Raw genomic sequence first — 21,817 nt, forward strand, 5'->3', positions numbered from 1 at the left:
CCAAAAAGTGCATTGTCATCCCCTTTGGTAAAAACTCTGTACCCATGAACTACAACATAGGCGGTAGTATACATAAGACCAAAAGTGTGACAAGAGACCTTGGGACACAGGTGGACAGTAGTCTCTCCTTTGATAATCACATCGCCACAGTGGTCAAGAAATCCTTCTACATGGCACACCTCATCACAAAAGGTTTCTCATCCAGAAAAAGAGAGGTCATTGTTCCCCTCTACTCATCACTCATTAGACCCATTATAGAGTACAATGCCCCTTTTTGTATGTACCTCACAAGACATCTACAACAACTGGAACGGCCGCAGAAATACCTCACAAAGAGACAGATGCCCTACGCAGACCGTCTCAAAAAACTTCAGCTTTACTCCGTCGCATATCGCCTACTCAGAGGTGATCTCTGCTTAACATACAAAGCTATGTCAAACCCAGAGCTTTTGGACATGCTCCACTTAAAGAAGTCCCAATCCCTACTACACACTCTAGGGACCTAAACCTTGTCACCACAATAAACAGAGCATGCCGGAGGGATAGATTCCTGTTCCAAAGACTTCCCATACTCTGGAATAAACTACCTATCTATATCAAACAAAGCTCCTCATTAGTTCTCTTCAAGAAAAATCTTGATGATTGGATGGGAAATAGGAAATTCACCCCGGGGATCACTTCTGTGGCTCTGCTCGACAGTGGCACAGGAAAATTATTTTCTTGGGTGGCAAAAGCCAGGGTACCTTTTTGGCTGGGCTTGTATAGGCCCTAAGGCTGATAGCCTAGTACCTACCTATAAAACCTATGAACCTATGTGGAGGACCTAGCAACTACAGCACATCAACATCAGATCCTTCATTAAAACATTATGTTGCTATCTCCTTTTCACGTTTTAAAACAAAATAAAATGTGAACATTTTACCCCTACACCTAGATATATATGCTACCAACCATTGCACCCCAAAGCACACTTCACAGTGACTCACAGGGCCGATCCTCATCTTTTAGGTTCATTGTCCCTGAAAACTTGGACAATGGGGTTGCTGTCTTTTCAAGGTGGTTAAATCTGGGTTATTTCCGTGCTTTGTCTTGCCATTGTGCCTGTTTTTCCTGGTTCGAGCACTTACTCCATACAGACTGATCATAAATGTCGATGCACTTTGAAACTGAGAAGATTTCTGAATAATCATTGTATCACTATTCATCTCTTGAGTGCTCATAGGTAAATAAGAGGCAATCAGTCTGCAGATCATTACATACTTATCTAATGACCAGACACTGTCTAAAGGGTGAGAACTAAACCCCGTGCTTTGAGTCTGTGAGGTAAACCACTTAACCACTAACCCCCAACCCCTATTATCCTATTGTTTGTGAGAACATAGTAAAAGTAATGATTTAGTACTGGTGTGCTTCACTTTTCCTTCCAATCAGCCTACTTCCTCTTCTCTATCCTGTCAACATTATCACATGACCACGATTTCTCTTTTCATTAACACCACTGGGAAAATGATTTTCATCTTTTGTTTATTCCTTGTCTCTTTTTCTCATGTCTTTTTCACTTTGGAAATGCTTTCTTTCACCATTTATTCAGGTACTTCTATTATTATGTCTTGATGTTTCTCCTTTCTTTAATGAAAGCCATCTCTTTTCTCTTTAACCATTTAACTGTGTATGTATCTTGATAAGTACTGTATTGTAATGACTGATTTTCATATCTCAACCCCTCACTTACTTTATCAGTTCTCTTTCTCCACTAGTAAGCAACAAGATCTTGACTGCTTCCTCTCCTGAAGTTTCATATTTTCCAGCCCAGAGCCAGACTGCTCACAAACAGTGCTTAACTTAAGTAACCTGTAAGACACGTGAAATTGGTCAAATGAGAGTCCTTTCATCTGTCCTAAGTCAGTGAAGAATCATAACTTGCACGGAGTTTGAAACGGTAATCAGTGAGCTTTGCACATTCACCTTGTCCCATTTTATTATGTTTGTAATACACTCTAAAAGTGTATTCTGACCTGGTAAGCCAGTTTTAGCAGTATCAATTTGTAATTTGCAACATGAAAACATCACTGCTATACTTAGTGGAAATGTGTGCTGTCTATATATTCTGAACATCTCTGCGTTTCTGATGACATGGCCTCCATCTTTCATGCGAGAACAGCTGTTGGATATTGACAACTAAGAACTATATATAAGCTGCGCTAACAATCTGGGTGATAAATTCCTGCCACCTTAGGATATTGAGCCACAGTACCTCTTTTGCTTTGTTCTTTATCAGATCTCTACAGCAGGCTGAAATAGTTAGTCACACATGCCTGGGCAGGATTCTTCATGTTCTCTGTTGCTGACGGCATGTCATTTCCAACCTCTGCCATCGCTTGCATGTGAAAAGCAGTAAGGAAGAAGTAGTTAGTATAAATAAAGTTAGGATGTAGATAAATTAGTGATTCCCCCAAATGCCCTGTAGGCATATGTTTTGAGGGGAGCAGAATATTAGTGGTGTGAGGAGCAGCATAGTTACCTCATAACAAAGAGGTTCTCTAGTCTATATCTCAGCTAGAGTGTCTTATGTGTGGAATTTACACATCCTCCCCATGCTTGTGGGTTTTTCTGTGGGTAGCCCAGTTTCGTCCACATCCCAAAGACTTGCTATAGGTAGATTGGCTAATCTAGGTTGTCCATAGGTGTATGTGATACAGAAGAGAGGCCTTATAATCAATATCCATCTCCTAATTGGTTTATAAACTCTGTGGATGTTGGCACCTGTTTTGCGGGTCACTATAGGGTCTGATGTTACTTGACAACATTTGCTGGACAGCTATGTGCTCTGTGTGTATTTGGGTGTATTGCAATAGGCTAGAATCCTAATGAGAATTACTCTCTGTACTTTGTGCCCAGTGAGTGTACGACAGGATCTGTTTCTCCTGCAGTCATGAACTGGGAAAGATGAGTAACTGGAGAATATTTAAAAGAATGACTGACTGTTCATGGTTACATTTTAACTATCTTTACTTTTAACTATTTTATAGCATTTGCAGTGAGACCATTGGGTTGAGAGTAATACATAATATTTCAAACTAGCTACAGGAAAAGTATAGTAGTTCAGTATTTAAATCACTGTCCTTAGCTGACAAACATTCTGAAGGATAACAATTCTAACTTAAGTACATTTGACTTTTTTTTTCATTAAAACTATCTCTAAGTCCTCCATAACTTGCTCAGTCCAGGTTCCCTGAAAGGTCTCATATATAGAATAGATTTTTCATTTACCAAGCCAAGAACAAAAGCTTTGCTGCAGACGCTGTTTCTACTGAAGTTTAACTTTATTGTAAAAGCTGTTAGATCACTTCAGTGTGCTTGGATTTTATGTTTAATATACAATAAAAACAAAGATTAAATGAGCCAACAGCTATGATTATAAGAAGAATTAAGACTAATTAAAACTATGGATGGAGTACCAGCACCAATGTAAATATGCCACTAAACTATTTTAAATGTCATGAAAAAAAATAAGATTGTGAAAATTCGTGGAAAGCATCAAAATAATAAAAATGCCATAGATAGGTTAAAAAATAAATGTTAAAATGTTTTGCATCATGTCAATTCAATTCATGTTTCAAAATAAGAACCAGTAGATCCATACAAATGAGACAAAGAGAGCATCTGGAAAAAACTGTGACTTCATGGTTACAGTGAAAGGAAAGTAATGCATTAGGGTGTGCGGTGCATACTAATGAGATGGGAACAGTTGCTGTTTAAAGCGAAGCCCTTCTTTTTCTTTTCCAATTTCTTTTTGTCTTGTACAAAAGTGCTTCTCACACTAAAAGGCACATTATGAGTGAGGGAACCCCATGTCCTGCATAGGTAGAGATGTCATTCTGTATTATACAATGACTATGTAAACGTAGGGTACCACTCTGGCTTATGAGCTACAGATATTGTGATACAATTAAGACTGAATCTGCTCCAACAGCTTACTGCACTGAGCTGAATGGGAATACTGACAAGATTTCCTGAACACCTATTAGATAAATGTGAAATCATGACCTAGTGCTTCATTTAATTTGCTCACATCCTTGTTTTTTTAACTAAACCTTGGCTTTTCTCTAGAGAAGACAGTACAAACAAATATGGGTGGTCAATGTGCTTTCTCTTGTGATAGTTTGAGCCCCCCCTCCAAAAAAACAAAAATTTAGAGGACAGTGTAATTTTCTGATTTTACCCCAACCAAGTTTTGAGCCATGATAAACATGTAATGATGCATAATTATGATTATTAAATGAAAAAAAATAATTTTTGTATAGTTTGTAGTGTAGAAAGGATTATTCTCTTCTTCCATTAAGCAAATACAGCAGTTTTTCTTTTCTTTCTAACACATTTTCAAACTCCTCTAGGACTTTTGAGTGTTATGCCCCCACTCCTTTTTCCAGTATACTGTAGAATCTGCAATAACATCACAATAAATTCTAGTTTCTATTCTTTGAAGATACAAAAACTCTATCGTCTACAGTTGTTTTGCTTTTCTCTCCTCAGTAACAGTCAAGCCCATTGTCACGTTTATACTTGTGTTGTTCTCACTATTAAACTGGTGTTGCAGCATTATTTGTAAGTAACCACTGTGTCAAAAGAGCTGGTTGTTACTAGCATTCAGCTGCTCAGGCCACAGAAGCTATCAGGCTGTCAAAGATCCAATTAGGTAACTCACTGAAGCCTCTGATATGGAAAAGGTAACAGAGAAATATATGCATGTATTTCCACACATTTTTATCTTTTGTATTATTGATATTTTTCTTTTTTTTATCAAGATATATTTTACGTAAGTGTTGTTATCACAGTAAATTATTTTTCTCTGATCTGAAAGGCCTTGCTCATCTCTTCCACTGTAGATTATTCCAGTTGTCTACACTAATACTCCTAGACTGTTAGCATTGTATTCTCTTGCCTATTTTCTAATGTTTACTTTTTATTTGTAGGCCCTAGTCCTTTGTGCGAAGTGATAGAAGTGATAGCAGATGGATTTCAATACTTTTATTTGCAATTTGTCACTATAGAAGGGCAGACAAGTTTAATTAGTAGTCATTCCTCTCTTAACATTTCTCAGGAAAGCTGCCATGTAACTCTTCATTCTCTTTTCTATCATTGCAAGCCTTTGCAGCTTTAATTTAATTACTTTTACTTTTACTGATATCTTCCATCCAGATGCATTGACATGCAGTGCGGGATTTACTACTCATGTGCAAATCACCAAAGAGATTTCTCATCATTTAAATGTAGATTTTAAAACACAAAAGGAAGCTGTTGTAATATTGGGCATCTAGGAGATGGGCAATGCATACCACACATAACAGATTGCTGCGTTATAATCAACGGTGCCTTTACAAATTTGTGGGGTAGGGGGGTCTTAAACAAAGAAGTTGAGTAGTGGACCTGAACAGCAGGCACGTAGAGTGTTGACAAAAAGATAGTTATATCAAATAATATTGATACAATTTATCCCTCATTGTTTATCTATTGTTTATCCAACTAACTTAAAACTAATGCTACTTCATTTTGCCCGATTTTTTCCTGGGCACAGTACAGTTACTATCGTGGATACTGTGCAGTGAGTATGTATCCTTATTTTACAATGAATGATAACAAATATGGCCAGATATATTTAAAGTGTTTCCATATGATGGGCATGTTGAGTATATTTACGAGAAGAGGGATCTGTGAAGGACCTGCTCATTTACCTGGTTAATACATTTCAACTGTTTGAATTAGGTTTAATTAAAATGACCTGCATATCAGTGCAGGGAAGCATGTTCCCATAAATAGCACTTCATCAGCAGCAACATTTTGACTGTTTGTAACCGATCTTCTAGACCTGCTTGTAATAAATGGACATTTCCTCTAAGTAGTGTCTCTGTGTAAAGTTTAAGTCTATGATTCCATGTTTGAGATTTTTACCCATTCAAGGACAGATTATTTAGCCCGACAGACATTAAAAGTAAAACATATAAAAATGTAAGATGTACTGCAATAAACAAAGCAATACATTAATATACTTATCACTGCTTTCAAGGCATGTGCTTTGCTAGTTTAATGTATCTGCTAAGAAAATCATCCATAAAGTTATATTTTTATTTTCTTTTGGCTTATTAACAGCAGTGAAGCTATGCAGCTGAGGGTCTAAGTACCATTGCAGTGACCACCTGTTCTAATTCTTCAGCTTGTATAAGCACACAAAGGCATTCATAATGTATTATTATGCTGAATGTACAACTAGATAAATAATGCAAGACATATTCTACTTCCTATTTTATTGACAAATATAACCTGTGGTTAATAAAGAATGTTCCATATTTTCAGTCACTTGTGTTTGCACAACTGTCAGATAAGTTTGGTAAACATTTGAGTGATGCTGAAATGCAATGAAAACTTACATTTCATATTCAAGGGAGCACAGCAATCATTTGATAAACGTGAAAACAATGTGTTGTAGCATTATGTTGCCCATGTAATTTGCTTGCTTTGCCCTTATTTGTAAATTCCATGATGGCAGATACTGAGAAAAAAGATCTAGCATAAAATAGTTGAAGTAACTTGACCAAACATTTTATGCAGTAACTTGGCCAGGCCCACTTGTTTTGCTTTGCCTGGTTGTGTTCAGCTCGCTGTTTAACAAATAGTATTTCAGAAAACATGTAAATACCTTGCCAGAGACACACATTGCTGTGTTTAAGACTTAAGCTGGCAGTGTTGCAGAAGAATGTCATGGTCGCTTGCAGGCAGAGTTAAGAATGTGCCTTAAGCTGTATGAGAAAATAAGTACTTCATTACATGCTGATTGAGTCAGAGCGGAGCAGTGTAAATTACCACAGGTGGAGGAAACTGTGACACCATAAAAATACATGCTGACTGAGTCAGAGCGCAGCAGTGTAAATTACCACAGGTGGAGGAAACTGTGACACCATAAAAATACATGCTGACTGAGTCAGAGCGCAGCAGTGTAAATTACCACAGGTGGAGGAAACTGTGACGCCATAAAAATACATGCTGACTGAGTCAGAGCGCAGCAGTGTAAATTACCACAGGTGGAGGAAACTGTGACACCATAAAAATACATGCTGACTGAGTCAGAGCGCAGCAGTGTAAATTACCACAGGTGGAGGAAACTGTGACGCCATAAAATACATGCTGACTGAGTCAGAGCGCAGCAGTGTAAATTACCACAGGTGGAGGAAACTGTGACACCATAAAAATACATGCTGACTGAGTCAGAGCGCAGCAGTGTAAATTACCACAGGTGGAGGAAACTGTGACACCATAAAAATACATGCTGACTGAGTCAGAGCGCAGCAGTGTAAATTACCACAAGTGTAGGAAATTGTGACGCCATAAAAAGACATGCTGATTGAGTCAGAGCGCAGCAATGTAAATTACCACAGGTGGAGGAAACTGTGACGCCATAAAAATACATGCTGACTGAGTCAGAGCGCAGCAGTGTAAATTACCACAGGTGGAGGAAACTATGACACCATAAAAATACATGCTGACTGAGTCAGTGCAGCAGTGTAAATTACCACAGGTGGAGGAAACTGTGACACCATAAAAATACATGCTGACTGAGTCAGAGCGCAGCAGTGTAAATTACCACAGGTGGAGGAAACTGTGACGCCATCAAAATACATGCTGACTGAGTCAGAGCGCAGTAGTGTAAATTACCACAGGTGGAGGAAACTGTGACGCCATAAAAAGACAGTGGTTACTCACTGAAGTCAATAGAAGCAGTGTCGGTTTAGGTAAGTTCAGTGAATACATCAAGGTGGAGGATTGTGTGTTAGAGTGTGTATGTGTGGAAGTGTGTTTGCATGTGTGTAGGGGCATGAATTTAGACAAATTAATATGTGTGCCTTTGTCTGCGTGGGTGGTAGCACTAGAGGATGAGGTAGACAACTGAGACTTTGTGAGTGTGAGTGTGTGTGTGTGTGTGTGTGTGTGTGTGTGTGTGTGTGTGTGTGTGTGTGTGTGTGTGTGTGTGTGTGTGTGAGTGAGTGAGTGTAAGGGGCTGTCTGTGAAAACATGATGCATGAGCTGCCAGTGTAAACACAACTGCTGTCAAAAGTCTGACACCATCTCTTTCAACTTTCTGGTTTAAAAGCCCGCATTTGCGCTTGTTTCCAGCCTTTCCTGTAGCTAGTCTAGTCCAGATACAGATTTGCTGTATCCAGGACTGTTTCTAAGCTTCTGAGTCCTCCAAGCCTTTCTGTGTTGGAGGGAAGCCTTCTAGCTTATCAGTGGGAGTGGTAAGCACTAGGTAGCCTATCTACCACAAGAGGAGTGGTTTCTGGCCCAGAAATTATAGCTTATTGGCCGTTTGGACAGTTTTTTTCATCTCTTTCAACTTTCTGGTTTAAAACCCACATCTGCACTTGTTTCCCACCTTTCCTGTAACTAGTCTAGTCCAGATACAGATTTGCTGTATCCAGGACTGTTTGTAAGCTTCTGAACCCCCCAAGCCTTTCAGTGTTGGAGGGAAGTCTTCTAGCATATCAGTGGTAGGGGTAAGCACTAGGTAGCTTATCTACCACTAGAGGAGTGGTTTCTGGCCCAGAAATTGTAGTATATTGGCCGTTTGGGTGTTTTTTTCCATATCTTTCAACTTTCTGGTATAAAAGCCTGTGTTTGCACTTTTCCTGCCATTCCTGTAGCTAGTCTAGTCCAGATACAGATTTGCTGTATCCAGGACTGTATGTAAGTTTCTGAGCCTACCAAGCCTTTCAGTGTTGGAGAGAAGTCTTCTAGCTTATCAGTGGGAGTGGTAAGCACTAGGTAGCCTACCACAAGATGAGTGGTTTCTGGCCCATATATTGTAGTTTATTGGCCATTTGGGCAGTTTTTCCATCACTTTCAACTTTCTGGTTTAAAAGCCTGCATTTGTGTTTATTTCCCATCTTTCCTGTAACTAGTCTAGTCCAGATACAGATACAGATTTGCTTTATCCAGGACTGTTTACAAGCTCTTCAATGTGTCCCTTAGATCTACTAGTTCTCTCCTCTCCTGCACTTTTACTAGCTTATTAGTCTAGCACTTTACCAGACTTCTTGTAGCAATTATTGAGGCACACAAATGTGCTACCAGCACTAAACATTCTATAAGGAAACAGCTCCAGTACTTATTATTAATGCTCACCCCTCCAGGAATGTCTAAAGGTCAGTTCCCTGTGCTTTCTCCTATTAACATGGTGAACTTGGATATCCTGATGCAATGTAGCAACTGCCTCATGTATGCTGGCAACCATCTCCTCTTACCTCCCAATACTCAGACTTGCGAGAGATGCACTTATATATCCAAACTGGAAGCCACGCACTCTCCAGCCAAGACCGGAATAGCTGGTCAAGAGGATAAGGTCAACACTTGCACCACACCACATGTAAACATTGCCCTCCAGAACACAAAACAGCACTGTCTTCACATAAAAACACAAACCACACACTCACCTTCACTGAGGCTGTCAATAAAAATCTACCCAAACAGCAGAGACCTCCAAGGCAGAAACGCACTCGATCACCACAACACAACACTAATCACGAGGCATATAACTCTCCGAAACAGTGTGCCACTCAACTAAAGCCCAAAAGGCAAAACAGCATGCCTAACACACTAGTCATAGGTGACTCGATAGTGAGGCACACTGATGTCCCACTCACTAGGGTGAATAAGAAGAAAGTAACAGTCAGCTGCCTGTCAGGTGCCAGGAAACCCACATAATGCATGCACTCAGATCCCTCAACAACAGGTACAAATATGACTCTGTCATTGTACATGTGGGTGTCAATGACCTAAGATATACCTCCCTGAATTACATGAAAAGAGACATGGAGGAGCTCTCTGATTATGTGACCCAGGCAGGTATGACCCTAGCCCTGAGCAGCATCCTACCATCTCCCAGAATGATACCACAGTACAAGCAGAAACTGATTAATTTCAACAACTGGCTAAGTTTCTGGTGCCATTCTAAGGGGATCCAGTATCTGTCTGCCTGGGATGACATGATTGACAGACCTCAATGCTTTGTCAGAGATAGCCTGCATCTGTCAACCCTGGGCTTCTGGATACAGGGCAAGAATCTTGCCACCCCAATAGTGCCTTTTTTTTTAGGCGGTGTTCCAAAGACCAAATTACCACCATAACAGCTCCAAACAATTGCAATCTGAGGGTCATGCTGCTCAGTGCTAGAAGTCTAAATCTCAAAATGCACTCCCTCTAAGCACTCCTTAAAATGGAGAACATTGATATTTGTGCTGTAACAAAGACTTGGTTCAAGGCAGCAGAATGCACCCCTGCACTACCAGGCAATAACTCATTCCACACCTTTCAGCCCCAGAACTTGGATTGAAGCTCCAAAGGCGATGGTGTTTCCATATTCATAAAGGATGCACACACCTCCAGACTGGTAGCCCAACATAACGCATATGAGATACTTTCGGTGCAGCTAACACTGGTTAAGACAGCGATTCAGGTCATAGCCTGCTATAGGTCCCCAACCATGTCCCAAGACTCACACTCCATGTTCCTAAGCACCCTGGGGAATATTAGGGTCCAACCTAACACTCTCATACTGGGCGACTTCAACTACACCTCTATTAACTGGGAAAACTACTCATGTACCAATACACTTGCCCAACCCTTTCTGGAATTCATTAATTCAAATACCCTGGACCAGCTTGTTCTTACCCACACTAGAGGTAGCAACATCCTTGACCTGGTCATTATTAACATGGGCGACCGTTGCTCTCCACCAATAGTCAACTCCTCCCTGGCTCGATCCAACCAACAACTAATCACCATGGAAATCCACATCCTTCTCACCCCCCCAAAATTAACCACCATGAAAAACTTCTCCAAAGCTAACTTTGGGGTCCTAAAAACAGAGGTGGCTATCTTCACGGCACCCATGCAAATGGAGAATAGTTGCATGACCGCTGAATCATACATCAATGCACTGTACGAATACATACACAAATGCATGGATCTCGCCATACCCAATAGAACCAAGATGCTCTCCTTATAAAAAAGGAAGCTAATCTGGTGGTCCCCTCCCATAAACAAACTCTACAACAGAAGGAAAAAAGTGATGTGGAATAAGGTGAAGTCCCAAGACTGGAAAAACTCCCTTATCAGCCTCAACAAAAGGTTGAGATCCCTCATCAAATCCTTTAAAGCTAGCTATGAAAACAGAATTGCAGCAGATAGTAAAAACAGCCACAAGGCCTTCTATAGTTATGTAAAGCATCCCCATGGCAATACCCAGATTTGCTCTGAGCTACTGCACAATGGTACCTCCTATACTGAACCAACAGATATTGCCAATATACTGGCTGACAGATTCAGTGCCAACTATCCCCCCTGAAGGACCAATCACAATACCAGTGGATTGCCAAGCACCCGGTATTACTGCTGCACAGGTTAAAACATCACTGTCCAAGGCCAAGAATACAGCTTCTATGGGACCTGACAATATCCCCAGCTGTGTTCTACATGAACTACAGAGTGAACTGGCACCTCACCTTTGTGCCCTGTTCAATCACAGCCTCACCTCAGGCTTTGTCCCTACCGAACGGCACACTGCTACAGTCATCCCTCTCCACAAGGGAGGATTGAATACAGACCCTGGGAACTATTGCCCCATTAGCCTGATGAGTCTGATATGCAAAGCTATGGAACGCATCATCATGGACCTAATAAACAAGGATATAGGGAACCTCCAAACTCTGGATCCTACACATTTTGGTTTTGTGAAGGGTCGATCATGCCTGCTCAACTTGGTCGACTTCTTTGAGTCAGTCACCAAAGCTGTGGATGAAGGCAAGGTGGTTCATACAGCCTACCTTGATCTGGCCAAGGACTTTAATACCATTCCACACTCAGGAATCATAGGAAAACTCACTAAGCTAGGCATCAACCCCTATACCACTAGGTGGGTTGTAAACTGCCTCACAGATAAAACCCACAGTGTGAAAGTAGCTGACTCCAAGTCAGACTGTCGACCAGTCAAAAGTGGAGTCCCACATGGTTTGGCCCTGAGTCCTCTCCTGTTTGGTATCTACTTCTCTGAAGTCCTGGCCAACATGAAGGGACTCTGGCTGACACAATTCGCAGACGATTGCAAGTTCGGAGCTATTATTAACTCCCCAAGTGATGTTGACATCCTACAGAAAGGCCTCAATGACACCAACGACTGGTGTCAGAACCATGGCCTTAAGCTCAATGCCAAAACATGTGTCATCATCCCCCTTGGGAAAAACCCATTTCCCTTGAATTACCACATTGATGGTAGTCCACTGAACACAGAAGGCATTATAAGAGATCTAGGAACACAGGTTGACAGCAACCTCTCTTTTGACCACAACATTGCCACTGTGGTCAGAAAGTCCTTCTATGTGGCACATCTCATTACTAAGGGTTTTGCATCCAGGAAGAAAGAGGTCATTGTCTCCCTCTACTCTTCCCTCATTAGGCCAATCATTGAGTACAATGCCCCATTTGGCATGTACCTCACTAGACACCTACAACAACTGGGAAGGCTGCAAAATTACCTCACAAAGAGGAACCTAGGCCTTAAACACTTGTCCTATATGGACAGACTCAAAAAAACCTCCAACTATTCTCTGTCTCATATCGCCTGCTTAGAAGCGATCTCTGCTTGACTTACAAAGCCATGTCTGACCCAACTCTACTAGCAATGCTACATCTACAGAAATCCCAATTCCTTCGCATTACATGCTCCAGAGACCTCAACCTCATTACCACAATCAACAGAACATGCTGGAGGGGCAGGTTCATATAGGCAGAGACTGCCCATGCTATGGAATAGACTTCCCATACATGTCAAGCAGAACACCTCACTGGCTCTCTTCAAGAGAAATCTTGATGAGTGGATGGGAAATAGCAAATTCACCCCAGGGATCACTCCAGTGACTCTACTCAACAGAGGCACTATGAACTAAGGTTGGGTGGCATGATGCCAAGGTAATCCTACGGGCTAGGCTTGTAAAGGCTCCAGGGGCATTAGCCTAGTACACACCTATGAACCTATGAACCACTGGTGGTAAAAACATGCAGTTCAGAGATATGCTAATGAGCTGACAATAAGGCCTTTCTTATTACAGTCATAGCTGTCTCTGTATTGCATTTTCCATTGACTGTGCAAACTGACCTACCTTTAGAAGGCAATTCAGGCATTAGGATTCTTTCTTCATCCCAGGGTAATCCATTAAAAGTGGATTTTATTTTACTGCCATCATTTCAAAAAACTGATGCGAAAACGTTTGTAGGATTCACATGGTCGTGTAATTACATCAAGTAGTTTGGAAGACTACTCTTACAAACCAAAAGAATGGAGTTGCAAATTTTGAGCAGCATAGCATGAGTCTGCAGAAATAATAAAACTTTACATCATAAATGCAGCTAAGTAGTCTATTCATTAAAATATTTGGTAACATATACTTGTACTTGTTGAAATACATAAAGGGCAGATTTTGATTTTTCGTTCTTCCAGTTCTTTCTTTACACTGTACCCAATGCTAACTTGAGAGCAGCAGAAGTAATTGTCTGTCATACAATTACACTGTACTTTTGTATGCTTTTCAGTAAAGCAGGTCATTGTACAGCCAATGCCTGACTTCTTATTCTATGCTTTTCAACATGTTCACATCACTGCAGTGTTAATACATATCATTGCCTGTTTTTAAAAACTGCCAGCTTACTTATATTCATGCAAGTTTTTAAGCAATTACTATTTCTATTTCTATTCTGCCACAGTTTGCACCTTATGTTGATCAAAGTATATCTAATTTATATTTCTATTCTGCCACATTTTGCACCTTATTTTGATTATGTTGATCAAAGTATATCTAATTTATATTTCTATTCGGCCACATTTTCCACCTTATGTTGATTATGTTGATCAAGGTATATCTAACTGCACTCAAGGTTTGTAAATGTTTTGTTCCTACAACACTGGTCCAGGTAGCAGCTGAAAAGGGTCATCAGGTGAGTTCACTTAGTTGATTAACAATGAAAATAAATAAAAACAACTATTTTATTTTTAGTTTGCCACATTCCTTTACAAGTTTTTCCTGCATATTTCAAATATGTTGTCAAACAGTTGTGTAATTGATAAAGACACTGAGACACGCGGATTTTGTCATTTCTCTGGTTTGGTTATGAATTTGTTATTCTTCCACAACATTTTTACTACCGAAAAAAAATTTGCTGACTGTGATACATTTTTGTAAGCAAACATTATTAACAGAGCATGTTTTTTACCTTGATGGATAATCCTGTTTATCAATACATCTTCAATGCACTTTAAGGCATGTTTACAGCTTTTAAGTGCCCATCTGTTTTGAAAATTACATTAATACACATGTTGTTATACAGCTGTTCCTAAAACAAGAAAAGAAACCTAAAAAAAAAAAAAACACTTCACACTTACAGGCCATGAGTATTTATTATAGCAATAACCCACGCCTGGGTGTGGGTAATGCTAAATTTACCCACGGTTGGCGTGGTTTGGTCCCGAGGGCCCGAGGAACCAAACAAAGCCAACCGTGGGTAAATTTAGCATTACCCACACCCAGAAGTGGTTATTGCTATTATATGACATTATTTAAGAAAAGAAACTATTACTTTTCTTAAATAATGGCATAGTATAATGCCTGTTTACTGCCCTTCCGCAGATGTCTGGCATCCGGCAGTTCTGATGTACCGCGCCTGCGCAGTACATCAGAGCTTTAGGCAAAAACGGAGAAAGCAAGATCTCAGTTGCTTTTTATAGCTATGTTAAATGAGTTTAACATGGCGAGACAGTTTTAAAATAAGCAACAGACATCTCTGTTGCTTATTTTAAAACTGTCTCGCTATGTTAAACTCATTTAACATAGCGAACACTAAAAAGCAACAGAGATCTTGCTTTCTCCGTTGTTTAACACTGTTCGCTATGTTAAATGGGTTTAACATGCGAGACAGCTTTAAAATAAGCAACGGAGATCTCTGTTGCTTATTTTAAAGCTGTCTCGCTATGTTAAACCCATTTAACATAGCGAGACAGTGTTTGAAATCGAAGTTATACTAATGGAAAAAAGTCCGGGCGACCGGACCTTTTTCCATTAGTATAACTCGATTTACAACGGGCACGCTGGCCAATCAGCGTGCACGTTTTGGGGGGATCCTGGTATAATTAAGAAGTTTCCATGTAGTAAAACATCACACTCTAATGTGCTCTGGATTGTACTATATAACTATAAAGGTGGGGAGCCTTCAGCTGTTTCAATGGCAACCAGCCACTAAAAATTGTTTATGGCAAATGGATGTTTTGTAGAAATGGTTCTCCTCTTGGTATGTTTGAAACTTTGTAGATGCAACTTTAAAAATATTTGATATACTTGTGCATTGCATTCCCACAAAACCAGTTATATTTGGCTGAGGTTTGTTTCTATCCAATATCGCTGGCAAAGGGGAGACCAGGGTAGAAATGTTAAGCTGTAGCATTCTCTTCTACAGAACTCTGTATAATCAAAAACATTACTGCAACTACAGGAATCCATATTTTGTACATATATTTTATTAGTCAGTTTCAAAAACGGTTGTGGTGATTTGACTTTTTATTGTTACTGGAAAAAAGATGTTTTTGCTCAATTTTAAATTTGTTATTTATGACCTTTGCCTTTCAGGTTTCTGCAATAATTCTCTGACCTAATCTTGAAAATGTATATTACAGATAAAGGAATATGAGTTACCTAACTGATGCTTAATACATTGAAACCCACTCCACTGAAGCTGGAAGACCACACCAACAGCTTACCAACCCTTTCAGCCCCCTCTCCCAGCACATACACCCTCTTGTGAAGGATATACCCCTGACGCTCTCTTTGGCTAATATTATTAACTTCAAGTGTGCTGAACCTTTGAGTATGTAATAGAATTTTCCAACAAATTGCCTGTTTGGTCTTTTGAGCCATATCAAATGGGTTCAATGTGTATATGAATGTGGATGAGTGGGGGGAGGGCTCATTTAGTGTCCAGTGTTGCTCCTCAAGCTGGTGCTTTCAACTCTTAAGTTAAGCAGCAAAAAAAAAAAAAAAACCCTCAGATTTGGCACTCATCACTTCTCTCCTAAGAGGCATGAAGTGGCAAGTCTTCTTTAACTCTCAACTCTAAGGAGTAAAAAAAAGTTCTTCACCCTGTTATAGCAAGCCACTTGCTACATTTGTTAGAAGCAGTTTGCTACACTGCATAGCTTGCAAGCACTGAAAGAAGCTTCATTCAGTCCTGACCACAAAAGCAGTGCAGCACTATCATAATTCATTTCCATGCCAGCAATTCTGAAATGAGCGCAGGTACTGCACTACTGACTGCACCCCTAACACCTCACACCTAAGGCTGCTGCTCCTTTTTGTGGCACCCTAGCTATGCTTACAGGGTGTGTGTGTGTGTGTGTGTGTGTGTGTGTGTGTGTGCGCGTGTGTGTGTGTGTGTGTGTGCGAGCGCGTGCGTGTATGTGTGTATGTGACACTAGGATTTCTGGACCCTCAAGGTGAATTTATCAGTTGAAAGTAAAGCAAAGCAATGTTGAGTTCACACACAGACATCTGGTCTGACACGATCTGCAGTACTGTAAGTTGCTCCGGAGGAAAAAAAGTTAGTATCATTCAGTAAAAAATGTACAATGAAAAGCAAAGTCTGAAATTAGAATGTCCATATGAAAAGGCATGGGGCTATTTATCTAACAAGTCAACTTCGTCAGTAGTAAAGGTGGTTCCCCCAGTTTCACTCCATTCCTGTGTACCCTTCTCACTGACCAAGGTGGGGCTGGCAACCCACAGTCCAAGGGACGGTATAGCTACCTAGGCATATAAATCTGTCCAGCTAGACCGAGCAGAGAGAAACTTAAGGAGGAAGCACTACCACAACAGATATAGTGAGCAACAACAAAATAACCTCTGGGGAAAATATGTCTAAATGGCACCTACTGTTATTAGTCCAAATCAACAAAAGGTGTACTGAAAGGCTCTCTTGGGATGGTTATAATGCATTTTACTGGGAAGAATATAATTTAAGTCGAAAAAATCTATGTCTGCAGATGAGCTGTTTTATTTATTGAGAATAGTATTAAGAACATGGCTCTGTAGTGCTGGCCACAGGCAGCTACTGTCAAGTGTTCAATGCTGCCATGGGTGACTGAGTTAGGTTGCTCTATCTGATTAACTAACTGCTCCACTCCTTATCAAATTTCTCTAACTTCTAATGTAATGATGGGGCTGGTGAGATTAGAACCAAGGAATGAATGGGCTATATGACTATCACCCTAAGGACAGCATGGGTTTAACTTTTTTCCCCAAACTATGGCACACGTGAGAGCACTCTGCAAAGAATGAATGTGTTTTGAAACTCTTACCCTGTCCAGGACTGGCCTTGGGTGTCCTAGGAGTAGGGGGGAATAGCGATGTCATCCTGTGACCCAGTTCCTGTCCCTCAGAATGATGAATGATTGGGTCAAGTAGATGGGAGGAAAAACAGACTATGATCTTTGTAGATTTAGACAATGACTTTTATATCATACAGCTAGTCACCTGAAACATTCTTTAATGATTAATGAGTCTAAAACCAAAGCTTTGTGCTTTTCTGATGAACTGCCAAGTTAAGTACTAATTAGTCTAAATTGTGGCAGCATTGCATTGTAAAAAATAATTGGATTTAGAGATTGAAGTGGATTGTTTATTAACATATGAAATACAACAGGTATATTATATAAGAAAATTCATATCATATTGGCCTAATTATACTCTATAAAAAGAGATAACTGAAAAAGTCAAAAATCGTTTGGAAAGTTACTTTTTTGGCCAGATTTGAATGGGATGGAATTCATTTAATGTACTGCTCCAACATCAGGAGAAAACAAGCTATTTATATATCTTTCAGAAAGTTGCACCCCTAAGTACCGCTAAGACATGATCTCACTTGAGGCATGACGAGGGGACAGTGTCAGGCAGCAAGCAACAGTGACAGAAAATTAAGCAGCTTTTAAAAGCTGTTAAAACGTCCACTGCCACAGCTATAAACAGTGTGTCAGAACTGTCCACTGCCACAGCTATAAACAGTGTGTCAGAACTGTCCACTGCCACAGCTATAAACAGTGTGTCAGAACTGTCCACTGCCACAGCTATAAACAGTGTGTCAGAACTGTCCACTGCCACAGCTATAAACAGTGTGTCAGAACTGTCCACTGCCACAGCTATAAACAGTGTGTCAGAACTGTCCACTGCCGCAGCTATAAACAGTGTGTCAGAACTGTCCACTGCCACAATTATAAACAGTGTGTCAGAACTGTCTAATAGGTTTTAAAGCTCTTCATTCTTCAGAGGAACACTTCACTTTTGTCTGCTGTCTGTTTGACTGTGCAAAAGTGTTTTGCTGGTTTTCAAAGCCTATGAAAGCCAGAAGAGCACTTTGTTTTCCCTGCAGTTTTTTTTTTGTAGCTGGTACAGCATGAATTAAATAAAGCTCCATGCATCACAAAAAATAATGACGGGGTCTCACCAGTCATAAGCCTTTACAATGTGTTCTCAACATGAACGCATCACCCTTCAGGTGAATATTTTTACAACTACGTCTTGGACACATAATAACTTGGTTATGACTGGAGACCCAATCATAATCCTCTAGATGAGGGATGTAGTAAGGAATTGTTTACCAAACTGACAATATTCCATTCTATATTGCATTTAATGAGTAATGCAAGTTGGTTTTTTTTTTTTTTTATAAAGATCACTGTGATTTGCATTAACTGGTCAATGACTCTTCCCTTGACAAGATAATTAGACATCAAACAGGTTTGTTTATATGCAGGAAATTTCATGAGGTGGTACACTGACATATTTTAGTTCTTATAATGAGAAGCTGACCAGGTCAGGATTATATTTTCCTTGGTCTTCATCTATATAAAGATGAAAACTCAATAATCTCTAGTTTTTAGATTAATCTTCTAATACATCATTGGTCTGTCAATATATCATAAAATGTGGTTTTGTTATTAAAAAGTATTTCAAACAGCATTTATCGTTTGAAGTTTGAGTATAAATTGTTAACTTCATTGTGTGTGAAGAGGGTTTAACTATCGTAAATTCAAATCTAACTAAATTAGAAGAATTAAAATGGAGAACAAATTTTGCATAGATACAATCTAAACAAAGGAATGGTAAAGCTGCTATAAAATCCCAGGCATATTATGGTGGTCATCAAATTACCTCATAAGCTGATGATGTAATGCCAAGTATTCAGTGATGTCACAATGGAGGAAGGGGGTGATGGGGTAATTAAGTAATGAATAAATGGTTGCTGTGTGTGGAATAAAGAAATACTGATATATGAATATGAGAAAAGACAACCTATACTGGATAACAGTGTTACTCTGTTGAATAAAATAACTGCACTCCATAATGAAATACTGGTCTTATATGAGTTCAGGGTGCAGCTTTATTCCAAAAAGGGATAAAGCTGTAACTCTTCCCTCCTCAGGGCATCTGTGTTACTTGCTTAATATCTGTTAGCAATTAAGCCCAAATTTTAAGTGAGAGGTCTATGGATAAATACATTTCTTGAGTGCAGAGTGTATGTGCCACTTTCCAATATCACCCTATGGTGTAGGCTATAGAATAATGTGCAGGTACCTGTTCTGCATTCTTTACCCATAATGCTTACTTCTTCTTATGTGATCTTATATACACTATTTTTTATTGTATAATACCTTTTTGAATTATTACACTGTACATGTTATATTCCAAATAACTCTGTGTTAAATAAATTATTACATGTTATATTGCAAGTAACTCATGCATGGTATTATCTAGACTATTTTGCCTGATCTTAACATGACAGTATTATTGCATGGTTTGTCTGCCTTTGGCATAAAGTCATTGCTGGAAAGGTTTATAGGAATAGCTCATTTAGCCCAGATCTCAAATAAACAAATAAAATGAACAGGTGATATCAGTTGTTGCATATTCTGTACCTGACAAAACAGGGAGATATCCTTGCTGTACTCTGCACATTTCTGTCTGAGGGAAAGGAGTACTTTGCTGTTGTCACAACTACTTCCAATCTGTGCTAACAGTAGAGACCCCAGTCACTAAGGAGGAGCCAGACTATTTGGATCAGTAGCATAAACAGCAGTCACAAGAATGAAAGACTTGAGGATGCGAGTACCAAGCAGAATTCTGAATGTAAAATTAAAAAAGTCTGCTTTCCATTCTATATATGATGCCAATGACATCATAGCCCATTTTAATGAATAGGAAATGTACTACCACTTAAATAAGGAAATCATGCCAAAAGAATCAACAGATATCACAACAGAAGACTTGAAGTCTTGTTTTTGGAAAGATGATTGAATGCCTATTGTAAATCACCCTGGCAGAGATACTTACAGACAGGCTTATGTACAATAGAAGTCTTATAAATGTCCTAGACTTTCTCAAGGCCCACAAGTGGTTTCTGTGATGAGACCATTAAGGCCAGTCTGCACACAAAGTTTGCAGAGTTTTAAGTGTATCACTGCCACATTAATAATGAGTAGCTAGCGTCACTCACTGGCACAAGTTCCCCAATGTGCCATTTGAGGCAACCTGCATTTTTGCATTTGGTGTGGTGCACAGCTCACCTTTCATATAATACAAGTTGTGCAACTAACTATCTAAATAAAAGTGTGTAAGAAACACTAAATAAGAGAAACTGCAAGAACAAAACTACTTTGAGAACCTCTGCCTTGTCATAGGACTGTGAGTTATTTTATGAACTGTGCTACTTTTAAAAAGTGCTGCAACTTTTAAATAAACATAATGCCATTTGGTATGTCCTGTAAGCTGTATTACTGTAGCAGTTTTGTTTTAGATTATATCCTGTATATCAGACAGTCAGTGGTCCAAAACAGCTAATTAATCATGTCACTTTTGCGGAGACCACCTGAATTAATTCAGCAAAGATTAAATGACCAGGTCTTACAGTGGATGACATGATGCTAAGACAGTTGCAGGTACAGACTTAACTATAAAAATGACAACATAAGCATCAGTGCTGAGCTTTGATGTGCATTGTTACAACAGCTAATACATTAAAAGTGTAACAGTACCACTCATCTATGAGTAAAATGATGGTGCAGTGATAAGTGCTGCTGCTTCAGAGTTGCAGGGTCTAAGGCTCAATCCTAGCTTTTGTTTGCTGTCTATTTGGAGTCTGTATGTCTTTCCATGGCTGTGTGATGGTGTCTCTGTTTCCTTCCACCTCTCAAACACATACAAATCAAAATAGTGCTATAATTTGTGCATGTATATTTAATTTACACTTGTCCTTCTAATGGCCAGGATCGCAGCTGAAAAGGTAGACAGGTAGACAAAGATCTATTCACTTATGCAGTTAACAAATGATTAAATAGATAAACTGACTACAGATCAGGTCACCCTTAGCAGCAACACACAGGACCAGGTAAAGGTGCTTGGACTAAGTCTAAGGTCAACAGATTTACCCATTCCTAGCCTCCAGTTGCAGCATATCTGAAGTCCACTTGATATCACTGTGGCTGTAGTTTTTCTCCACATATTCCAGTTTTCACCCTCCTTCCCTTTTCCAAAAACTAAACTGATAGATCAGCTCTTGAAAGCTATCTATATTTACAGTGTTCCCCTTCCCTTTGTGACCCCAGGCTGAGCTTGAAACAGTCTGGGAAGGATCATTTCTCTTAAAAGATTAACAACCACATAAATAAACATCAGCTTCA

At 39.6% G+C, this 21,817-nt stretch overlaps 1 protein-coding gene across 1 annotated transcript in view; it reads right to left on the reverse strand.

Annotated features, from left to right (window-relative positions):
• The window catches only part of GPC1 (glypican 1), a 1,908,824-nt gene that overhangs the window by 907,447 nt on the left and 979,560 nt on the right, over positions 1 to 21,817 (reverse strand). The window lies entirely within an intron of this gene.

The sequence above is a fragment of the Protopterus annectens genome, chromosome 4.part1 (genome assembly GCF_019279795.1).
Source record: "Protopterus annectens isolate FY-2018-M chromosome 4.part1, PAN1.0, whole genome shotgun sequence".
Classification (NCBI taxonomy): domain Eukaryota; kingdom Metazoa; phylum Chordata; order Ceratodontiformes; family Protopteridae; genus Protopterus; species Protopterus annectens.